The sequence below is a fragment of the Heloderma suspectum genome, chromosome 4 (assembly GCF_057233095.1).
Source record: "Heloderma suspectum isolate Gila_16-S chromosome 4, 16-S_ref, whole genome shotgun sequence".
NCBI classification, from domain to species: domain Eukaryota; kingdom Metazoa; phylum Chordata; class Lepidosauria; order Squamata; family Helodermatidae; genus Heloderma; species Heloderma suspectum.
Window position 1 is genome coordinate 57886906 of NC_139461.1, and position 10895 is coordinate 57897800.

General features: G+C 42.5%; 1 pseudogene; it reads right to left on the bottom strand.

The window, feature by feature from the left end:
- Nucleotides 1-7687: 7687 nt before the first annotated feature.
- LOC146346875 (small ribosomal subunit protein eS25 pseudogene) lies at nt 7688-8119 on the bottom strand (annotated as a pseudogene).
- Nucleotides 8120-10895: the final 2776 nt, after the last annotated feature.

Below are 10895 nucleotides of genomic sequence, written 5' to 3' on the forward strand. Positions count from 1 at the left end.
CCTGGTGGCCATGAATCCCCAAGTCATCCCAACCAAAGTCCTCTAGAACTGTCTGGGAGTTCTCCAACACCACCTCCAAGACAGGGGAAGCATGAGCTTGTTAATTCCCCATATCTCTGTGGCTTTTGATAGCATAACCATGGACAGGGCATTGTGCAAAGGAGCTTAAGTTTTGGATGTGTATTCAGAATAAAAACCTGAATGTATGCTTATTTAGGCCTCTTGGCACAGTGCTCTAAGGACACTGTTGAGCTACATCAGAATATAGGGGTTTGTCACCCAAGTTATGTGTTGTACCACAGAGCTGCAGTCCTTCCCCTACCATCTTTGGAAGACTCCTTCATGCCTGCCTAAGTATAGCCTTATTGGATGGTGATGTCAGAGCTGGAGAGGCCCTTTAGCATATGTTAATTCAGCCCTGCCAGTTTGGGATATTGAGGCTGCAATCCTACTTACACTTACCTGGGAATAAGTTCCATTCAATGCAATGGGGCTTACTTCTGAGTAGACACAGGATTGCACTGTGTCTCTTTTTAGGGAGCCCAAATTAAAAAAAAAAAAAAAGTTTATTAGCCATAAACCTTAAAACCACATTTGCTTGTGCTATAAACAATGGTGGGTGTGGGATCTGGCCATCTGATGATTTGGGACTGGAAAAGTTAACTGCCTCTGGCCCCACGTGCAGTTCTGCTCTCTCTGTCCAATTCCCTTACCCCTATAGATAACTAGGGAACCATCATTGACGTTTGAATTAAAGCAGATAATGGTGATAAGTAACTAATGAGGATCACAGGCTTCTTATGTACAGCTGTTGGGATCTAATTGCTAACCTGAATTCACAGAAGTGTCAATGTGCAGAAAAATGCAACCTTTTGTCCAAAATACAATCTTTTTTTCCAAACATATGCTTCCCTGGATTAGATAACTGCTGCTAAGTATTTTTGTTTTCATTTTTTAAATTTATTTTGGTTGGACATTACAACATCCTCCTATATTCCTGTGAGAAGCAAATGATTAAAAGTAAATAAGAAAGTAACACTAGAAGCCCCATGTGTGGAAGTAAAAGTACTATCCTTAGTTTGTCCTTGTACTGTTCAGCATCAGTGCTTTATTGATTGGAATTAGGAAGTTAATAAGCTTCAGGCTAATTAATCAGATGGGTAGGGACTGGAACTGCACTGCAAGGCTTAATCAAGTCATCAAAACTCTCAAGCCATGGAGAAGGTAATTAAAGAAAAAAGATGCTGGTTATATAGTAACAGGAGCCTAGGAAAGGCAAGGAGAAAGATAGAGAACCCCCCATTTTCTTTTGTACACTTTTCTGATATAAATCAGCCCAGTGACCAAGGCACTGTTTCCAGCTTCCTATCAGCAAATGATGCTGGACAAATGTATAAATCAGTCCACAGAAGTCATTTAGTCCAGCTTGTCGAATTGACAATGAAGTTATGTTTATTTGAAATAGATTTATTTTGATATTATTGGGGCCTTCAGCAGAAGCTACTTCAGCTTGTGCCTGTTTGCCCCCAAGGTAATTTGATTTACTGGTGTGGGACCCACAAACCTAATCAAGAAAGTTTATTTGTTAAGACAATGGATCAATTAGCGTGCTGGCAAAATGTTATGGCTTACTGCAAGACTCGTGTCATGGAATTAAATATAAAACAGGACATTTAAATATGAAGCTTTCTGTCTCACCTCACCCCACTGAAAGTGAATAAACCCACACCAGTAATCACTTTAGAAGCTTCATTAGGGGACAAATCCATAATCTCCAAGATTGCATTTGGCAACTAATGGCTCTGATTTTTACACTTAGACTGGATGCCTGTTAGTAAAGAGGATTACAAGGAAGACACTGGGTTTCATCCACCATTGTGTAATGGGGCTTCCCCCTCTTCTCTTTCCCATGCCTCTGCACCATAGAATATGGGTGACGATGTACATTTGGATAGTAATGCAGTGTGTAAACATCTGCACTTATATGTATATCCAAATAGACATCCCATTTGAAAGTAATGCAGTGTATCAATATTTTCATTCAGACCTTAGAACAATTTGCATTTTTATCACAATATGTAGTTTGACACCTTTCTCTTAGTAATGAAGTTTAAGAGCAACTATTTTTGTTGGATTTTAGTTATCCGGTGATCACCCAACTAAAAATGATTATTTAGGCCTAGTTCTCACTCAGATAAGCCCATGTCCAAAATATATTACTTCAGACTACAGCTGAGGCTCATATTCTGTATGTTCTTCCATACAAACATTTTCCTCCATAGAAAGAAAGAAATATCACAAGGAGATTCAATCACAGGCACTGAGGTTGACAACCAACCATCATGAGCTCTAAATAGAAGCATAAAAACTGTCACAATGTTTAGTGGATGTTTTCCAGTATAAAGATAAAATGTGGTAACAGGACGAGGTGTGTGTGTGTATGTGGGGTGGGGGTAGATGAACAGGCAGTGGTGGCAGGGAAATCCAGCGATGACCACTGCCTGGGGGAAGGAGGTAAAACCGATGCAGCGAGAACTTCTGTATGTCTGTATTTCATACATCCTTCCCCCCATACTCCATGTTAACTTTATAGGCAGTTAGGAGTCCCAAGTTATTGACTAGCTAAAAAATTGCATGTGCCATCCATTACTGTGCTCACATCCAGCCAATGTGCAAGTCATTAATATCGCCATTGTGAACATAATTAGTGTTTTCTCCAAATGTTATAATTAGTCAGATGAGTATAGGTGCTTCTAATCAAAGTAGAAGATTACTATTTTGTGTTTATTGGTCAATAAAAGTGTAAATGCAGAGCCTATAAATCATGAATTTAATCATGATCAGCTTTTGACATGTGCAATATGTTTTCCTAAGTGATACATTAGCATTTGGAAGGATTTGACATGTTTTATAGATTTGTTGTTGTTGTTGTTCAGTCGTTCAGTCGTGTCCGACTCTTCGTGACCCCATGGACCATAGCACGCCAGGCCTTCCTGTCCTGTGCTCTCTCCCGGAGCGTGCTCAAGTTCATATTCATTGCATCCGTGATGCTATCTAGCCATCTCATCCTCTGCCGTCCCCTTCTCCTTTTGCCTTCAGTCTTTCCCAGCATCAGGGTCTTTTCCAGGGAGTTTTCTCTTTGCATTAGGTGGCCAAAATATTGGAGCTTCAGCTTCATTATCTGTCCTTCCAATGAGCACTCAGGGTTGATTTCCTTTAGAATGGACTGATTTGACCTCCTTGCAGTCCAGGGGACTCGTAAGAGTCTTCTCCAGCACCACAGTTCGAAAGCATCAATTCTTCGGCGCTCAGCCTTCCTTATAGTCCAGCTCTCACAGCCATACATTACTACTGGGAAAACCATAGCTTTGATTAGACGGACCTTTGTCGGCAAGGTGATGTCTCTGCTTCTTACTATGCTGTCTAGGTTGGCCATAGCTTTCCTCCCAAGGAGCAAGCGTCTTTTAATTTCATGGCTACAGTCACCGTCTGCGGTGATCTTGGAGCCCAAGAAAGTAAAATCTGTCACTGCTTCCATTTCTTCCCCTTCTATATGCCAGGAAGTGATGGGGCCAGATGCCATGATCTTCGTTTTTTTAATGTTGAGTTTCAAACCAGCTTTCGCACTCTCCTCTTTCACCCTCAACAAGAGGCTCTTGAGATCCTCTTCGCTTTCTGCCATTAGGGTGGTATCGTCTGCATATCGGAGGTTGTTGATAATTCTCCCAGCAATCTTAATTCCGACCTGTGATTCATCCAACCCGGCATTTCTCATGATGTACTCTGCATATAAGTTAAATAAGCAGGGTGACAATATGCAGCCTTGTCGTACTCCTTTCCCAATTTTGAACCAATCGGTTGTTCCATGTCTGGTTCTTACTGTTGCTTCTTGACCCTCGTACAGGTTTCTCAGGAGACAGGTAAGGTGGTCTGGTACTCCCATCACTTTAAGAATTTGCCACAGTTTGTTGTGATCCACACAATCAAAGGCTTTAGCGTAGTCAATGAAGCAGAAATAGAAGTTTTTCTGGAATTCTCTTGCTTTCTCCATGATGCAGCGAATGTTGGCGATTTGATCTCTAGTTCCTCTGCCTCTTCTAAACCCAGCTTGTACTTCCGGTAGTTCTCGGTTCGCATACTGCTGAAGCCTAGCTTGTGGGATTTTGAGCATCACCTTGCTGGCATGTGAAATGAGCGCAATTGTGCGGTAGTTTGAACACTCTTTGGCGTTGCCCTTCTTTGGAATTGGAATGTAAACTGACCTTTTCCAGTCTTGTGGCCACTGTTGAGTGTTCCAGATTTGTTGGCATATTGAATGCAGCACTTTAACAGCATCATCTTTTAGGATTTTAAATAGCTCGGCTGGAATACTGTCATCTCCGCTAGCTTTGTTGTTACTAATGCTTCCTAAGGCCCACTTGACTTCACTCTCGAGGATGTCCGGCTCAAGTTCAGTGACCGCACTATCATGGCTATCAGGGACATTCAGATCTTTCCTGTATAGTTCTTCTGTGTATTCTTGCCACCTCTTCTTAATCTCATCTGCTTCTGTTAGGTCCCTGCCTTCTTTGTCCTTTATCATGCCCGTCTTTGCACAAAACGTTCCCTTGAGATCTCCAATTTTCTTGAAGAGATCTCTAGTCTTTCCCATTCTGTTGTTTTCCTCGATTTCTTTGCATTGTTCATTTAAGAAGGCCTTCTTGTCTCTCCTTGCTATTCTCAGAGATCAGGGATAATTACTGCAGCACTGCTTCTTCAATCAGGCATGGCATCTTGGTTTGATTCAGAAGAAAGATGTGTCCAGAAGAGAGAATGAAACTCAGTCCTTCTGATACCAGGCCTGCTGCAAATTTCTTACTAAGGAGCGCCTGCAAAATGATTCTGTCTTTGAAGACTGCACCATTTGTAAAATAGTGAGAGTCATGACATGTGTGAAGTTCTTTGGACACTGCATTTTAGTGGGAGTTAAGTATTCCTGCATCTGTAACGTCTCTGATACAGCATTCAGATTTGGCCACCCATACATAGAAATGTGATTTAAAATCCAGCTAAATAAAAGTAAAACCATCCAAAATACCCCACAGAACACATGCACATTGGGTAGTTAAGTTAGTCATTACTAAAGTCCCTTTGATTTCTCTGGGTGTACTCTTAAGTATGACTAAATCTGGAACAAACTCTCTGTCTTTAGGGCTTCCAGTGGGAGAAGTTTCTCCCGCTAACAAGTTAAACAAATATGAATATTGTTATCCCTTTAATAAATACCTACTCACCTCAAGGAAATTGCCTCGATCCACTCTGAAAGCAAAGAGACAATTACCATCCAGGTAAGTATCATGGCATTTGTTTCTTCAGAGGTGGAAATAATACATGAGAGAACCAGAACAGCTAATAAGTCTCTTTGGGTATTATCTGTGGGAAAACCATCTTTGGTGCACAAGAGCTGAGGTCATTATGATGACCCAACCATATTGAAATAGTACAATTAGCAAAACTAGGTTTCCTACATTCAGTCTAGCCCAGCCCCAAAGGAGACAGGGAAGATGATGAGTGTATGAAGAGGGAAGTTGAACAAGGATGGAAAAGGTAAATGGGAGAGCAGAAGGCGACGGAGTGAGGGTGGCAAAGGATTTGTTGTAGGAAGCTGCCTTATACTGAGTCAGACCATTTGCCATCTAACTTAGTATTGTTTGTAATGACTAGCAGTGTCTAGGGTTTCAGGCAGGAATTTTTTCCAGCACCACCTGGAGATCAAACCTGGGACTTTTTGCATGTAAAGCCTGTGACCTATGGTCCTTCCTCCATTTGCCCCCTCCTCTCCCACAGTTCTTTACAAGTCTGCAGTTTCCCTTCTCCTAATATTTAACCTAAATCTGTCTCACCCAACATCTTAACATAGTTATTGTGAGTCCAGATAGGCTAGTGAATTTTGAGGGGCTTATCTCAAGAATAATCATGCTTGCCAGGATCTGAAGAACTCCTGGAAGCAACCTCAAAGAGTTGTGTGTATCTGGTGGGATGATGGCCTTTAAACCGCTGATCCCAAACTGCTTTTGAAACGTTCCTCCACCTGTCATGCAACACGGGGGCTGCTGTTTAGCACAAAGCTCCCTTTGGGCACATGGAGTTAGCCTCACAGTCCTCTGGAACCAGGCTTTAAAAAAAAAAGTTATTATAGCTGCATGTATAACATAAGCACTTATGGAATATTGGAACATGTCTGCACAAACCTGTTCAAAGAGTCTTCAGTTAATCATAGTTTCCTGTTTTGTCTGAACTGGGAAACTATGGTCACCACCAACTCAACCAAGCTTGGCTATTAAACCAACTTCAAACCATGGTTTAATATTCTGGCTTATTCCAAAGCTGGCAACCATAGCTTCCCAGTTTGAATGAAATGGGAAACTATGATTAATTACATACTTCCTGGTTTGTTTGCTTGTGCTGTGAAGGGAGGCGCAAAGGGGCTGCATATGCAGCCAAAAGGCTTGTTCTTATCTTGGCTTATGAAGCCAAGATATGAATGTCTAAAGGCCAAAAGAGGCATTGGGTTGCATCCAATGTTAGCCCTTCTTAGAGTAGATCCATTGAAATGAATGGGACTTAAGCTAGTCAAGGAAAAAAAGGAAAGGTTCCTCTTGTGCAAGCACTGAGTCATTACTGACCCCTAGAGGAACACCATTTTTCCTCGGCGTTTTTCTGGCAGACTGTATAGCGGGGTGGTTTGCCATTGCCTTCCTCAGTCCTAACTACCTTTCCCCCAGCAAGCTGGGTACTCATTTTACTGACCTCGGAAGGATGGAGGGCTGAGTCGACCTGAGCCAGCTACCTGAAAACCAGCTTCCGTTGGGATTGAACTCAGGTCTTGGGGAGAGTTTCGGTTGCATTACTGCCGCCTACCACTCTGCGCCACACGAGGCTCTAGCTAGTCAATAGTCAAGTCCAATTCATTTCAGTGGTCTACTCTAAGAAAGACTTACATTAGATACAATTCATTTCTTTCATTCTATATCTGGCAATCACATCTTTCTTTCATTTTTAGACTAGAAGAGGTACAGGACCCCCAATCTGGATTGGGACCTTAATGGGAGGTGGATAGGAGGCTTTTAAGATCCAGATTGGAGCTCTCTCTTGAATAAAAATGAAAAAAGATGTAGCTGCTAGATATGGATTTAAAGTAATGTCTGTTTTGGCCCTGAATATGCCCCGTGATGGTGCTGGATGCTAGACAAGAGGGACTGGGGGAGGGGAGGCCATGAACGACCCCAGGGGAGGGAACCTGTGACCCTCCAGACATTATTTATTTATTAACAGTTTTATATCACCTTACTTGCTAAAAAACCATCAAGGCAGGGCACAAGAATTTAAAATGATAAAAAAATCATTGAAAACATTATTAAAGCATTAAAACAGCTACATAATTTAAAAGGTTAAATTGAAAAGATGCATCTTCACACCCTTTCTAAAAGCCAAGAGAGTAGGGGCCAATTGTAGTTCTTGTGGGAGCTCATTCCACAGTTTGGGAGCAACGCAAGAGAAAGCCCACTCACATGTGCCTGACAAATGGTCCTCTGCAGGTAATGGTGCCCTCAAAAGGGCATGTCCTGCAGATCTTAATAACTGGACTGGTTCATAACAAGACAGCCAGGTCCTAAGCTCTTAAGGTTTTTTGTTGTTGTTCTTCAATTATTTTATTTTTTATGAATATACAGAAGAGTCTGGAAGCCACTTGAGAACCTTGTCAAGCATCCTCTCCAGCAGCTGGTGCATCGCCCCCCTTGGTGTTTCAGGTGTAGATGACCTGAGCTCTGTGCTTGGACAGGAGTTTGATTAGACCTTTGCTGAGTAGCTCCTGGAATGCAGCTCTAGCCAAGGAACCTCGAATCTTCAGCCTTTCAGAGACCACAGCTGGTGTCATGAGCTTGTAGTTCGGCACCTCCTTGCATAGTTTGTCATAAGCAGCTTTGTCAAACAAAACAAGGTTGCTCAACTTGTCTCTTACTTTCCCTTTGGACCACTTCTTCTTCTTGGCTTTGCCACTGGAGTTGTTGACGGGGTCCTTGTCCTTCTTGGCCAACTTGCCCACATCCTCCTCCTTCTTGTTGTCCTTGGGCAGCATGATGTGGTAATTGAGGCGGCTCGCGAGTGGCGGCGGGGCTGCGCAGCTGGCTGCTGCTCTGTTAGCGAGTTCCAGCCAGAAAGAGCTCTTAAGAGTTTTAAAGGTTAAAACCAACAGCTTGAATGGAGCCCAGAAAGCAACAGGCAACCAGTGCAAATCTTTCAAAATGAGTGTAATGTGGACCCGATAGGGAAACCATTGGCCATACTGGCTTGGGCTGATGTAAGTTGCCATCCAACAACATCTGGAGGGCCAGATGTTCCCACCCCTGATCTAGCCAGAGTTAATTCTATTTAAGTCCCATTGATTTCAGCTGGAGAATTAAACATGTGCACCCCTCTTTCTCATTGAAATCAGTGGGGCATACCCATCATTTTCAGATTGCTCGGTACAAGGTGTACACTACTATGATGGTGAATGATTGATGGCAAACAAGTCATGGCATGATATGTCAAAGACCAATTTGTGGATCTTTTCTTGGTTTTTCCTATATGCATTGATATATAATTAACTGTTATCAAGCAAGTATTTCAGCCAATCAGTAAGACACATTTATTACATGGTGGTTACTTTTAAAAAGAAATCCTTTGCCCACTGGAATTGATGCTTATTAACCTTGGTCTAATTGTGCTCTTGAGCTGTCATTCATATATTATTTATTGTCATAGCCTCTAACCTAGTTCTCTATCCATTTCAACAAAACAAGGCCACCTTTCAAAAGAACGTCTGGTTTAAAGACGCTGAAGCCTTCCAAATGGGAAAGGTCAGAGAATGCGTCAGTCCTTTGAACTCATCTGAGAAAAGGTCAGCTTCCGACATGCCAAGGGGCAGGGGGAATTGAGAGGCATGGACAGAGCTAAGGCTGCCACTGCATCAGAAAACGTCAAATCCTGCACTTTCTCTGCTATGTACGTGATTCTAGACACGTGTGTGTATTTCGGCATATGAAGAAGACAAGGTAGGCCCTGTGCTTTCTCATACACGTAGCCTCATGATGAGTTAGGAAATATCAATCTGTGTCCTGTTCCCACCTTCCTGGCCAGGCAGGGAAGCAGTCCCACAGCTCACTAGGCAAGGAGCAAGTCAATGGACATGGACCCACAAGGAGCTGCCGCACAGAGAAATTACACTAGGAGCCAGGGATTGATGGTTCATATAGAGCAGGGGTGGGCAGAAAGGAGATCTCCAGATGTTTTGGACTTCAACTCCCAGAAGCCCCTGCCAATGGTCACAAATGCTGGGAGTTGAAGTCCTGATGGTCCTGTCTCATCCTGGAATTGCTCAGGGCCAAGATCTGGGAGTATGTGTCCTGCTTGAGATGATCTTATCTTATTGATCAAACTGCTCAGAGCTAGGACTATTTTATCAGCTAGTAGTTATCAGTTGAACCAAAGACTGGAAACAAATGGATCAATTAGTCATTGATCCACTTGGTCCTACAGGGAGCTCTTTGGGGAGTGAGTTCCTAAATGATCCAGTACTTCAAGGCAACTCCGCTTTGCTGACTTTATGAGAGCTAATAAAACTCATTATCTTCCAGCTTTTTGAGTTTCCTTCTGGCTACAAAGAGGGTGTTAATTTACCATTGTAGACTTCTTCTAATTAACTAACTTTTATTGTAGTCTATACGTATTATATAAATACACACCAAATTTAGAAACAGGAGATAATAAATACAAGCATCTCTCACTTGCTCTCTTATAAGAACAATTATTTAAATTCCGAAGGAAGGCTATTAAATGCCATTCATGGGCTCTGATGCAGATAGCACTTTCCTATTATTCCATCCACAAAAGTAATTACAGATTCTTTTTATATTGTCCATTAGGCTTCATTCATTCATTCATTCATTCATTTGGATTTTTTAACCTACCTGTTTGTAGCAGCTGGCATGGGTAACAATGCTTCAAATAGTGTTGAATAAAACAGCTGCCTACTAAAATTCAGGCACTATAACTAAACACAATCCAACCATCAAGGCCTTACACTGTTTCTGGAAAGCATCCATGACTGGGCTATGACCAATATGCAGACGACAGAAATCTTCACAAATGCAGTAGCATTATTCTCAGTGTTCTAAATTGTGAGGGACAACCTACACATGCGTAAAGTCCCACACGTTACTCAACTACCGAGAGGCTTAGGGATAGGGCAGTAAAATCACAAAGGGTAGCCATTCCAAATTCAGCACATAAGGAACAAGGACTTAGGCAAGGAACAAGGAGTAATGCAATACAATGGACGGCAATATTATATAAGCAGTTGCATATGTGGATGGTTTGTTTTTGTTTCTTAATTAAGAAAAAGATTTAAAATAAAACAAATAGTTCTGGGGCAACTTAAGGACTAGCAAATTTATTATGGCATAAGCTTTTCTGGACACTGTCCACTTCATCAAATGCATCTGATGAAATGGACAGTGTCCACAAAAGCTTATGCCAGAATAAAATTGTTATCCTTTGGGAGAGCAACCCCTAGACAGCATCTGGGGGGCCATAGGATAGTTGGATTCCTGGATCCAAAGTCAGAGACAGCGCTCCAAGCTTGGACCCGGGAGTCCGAGCTCTCTTCCCCCATCCCCCTTGCAGCCGGTGCAGAGAGAACCTCCCAGCTGCCTCTCCAAGCTTGCAGAAGCGACCTTGAAGAGGAGGGAAAGAGGGTGGTTCTGTGGGAGAGGTGGGGAGGGGAGTGGGGAAGTGGGCATACGAGCTATCCCCAGCCTCTTTCCCTCCTGCTCCACAGAGCCCAAGCTAGATGGGCAAAATGCCCATCTAGC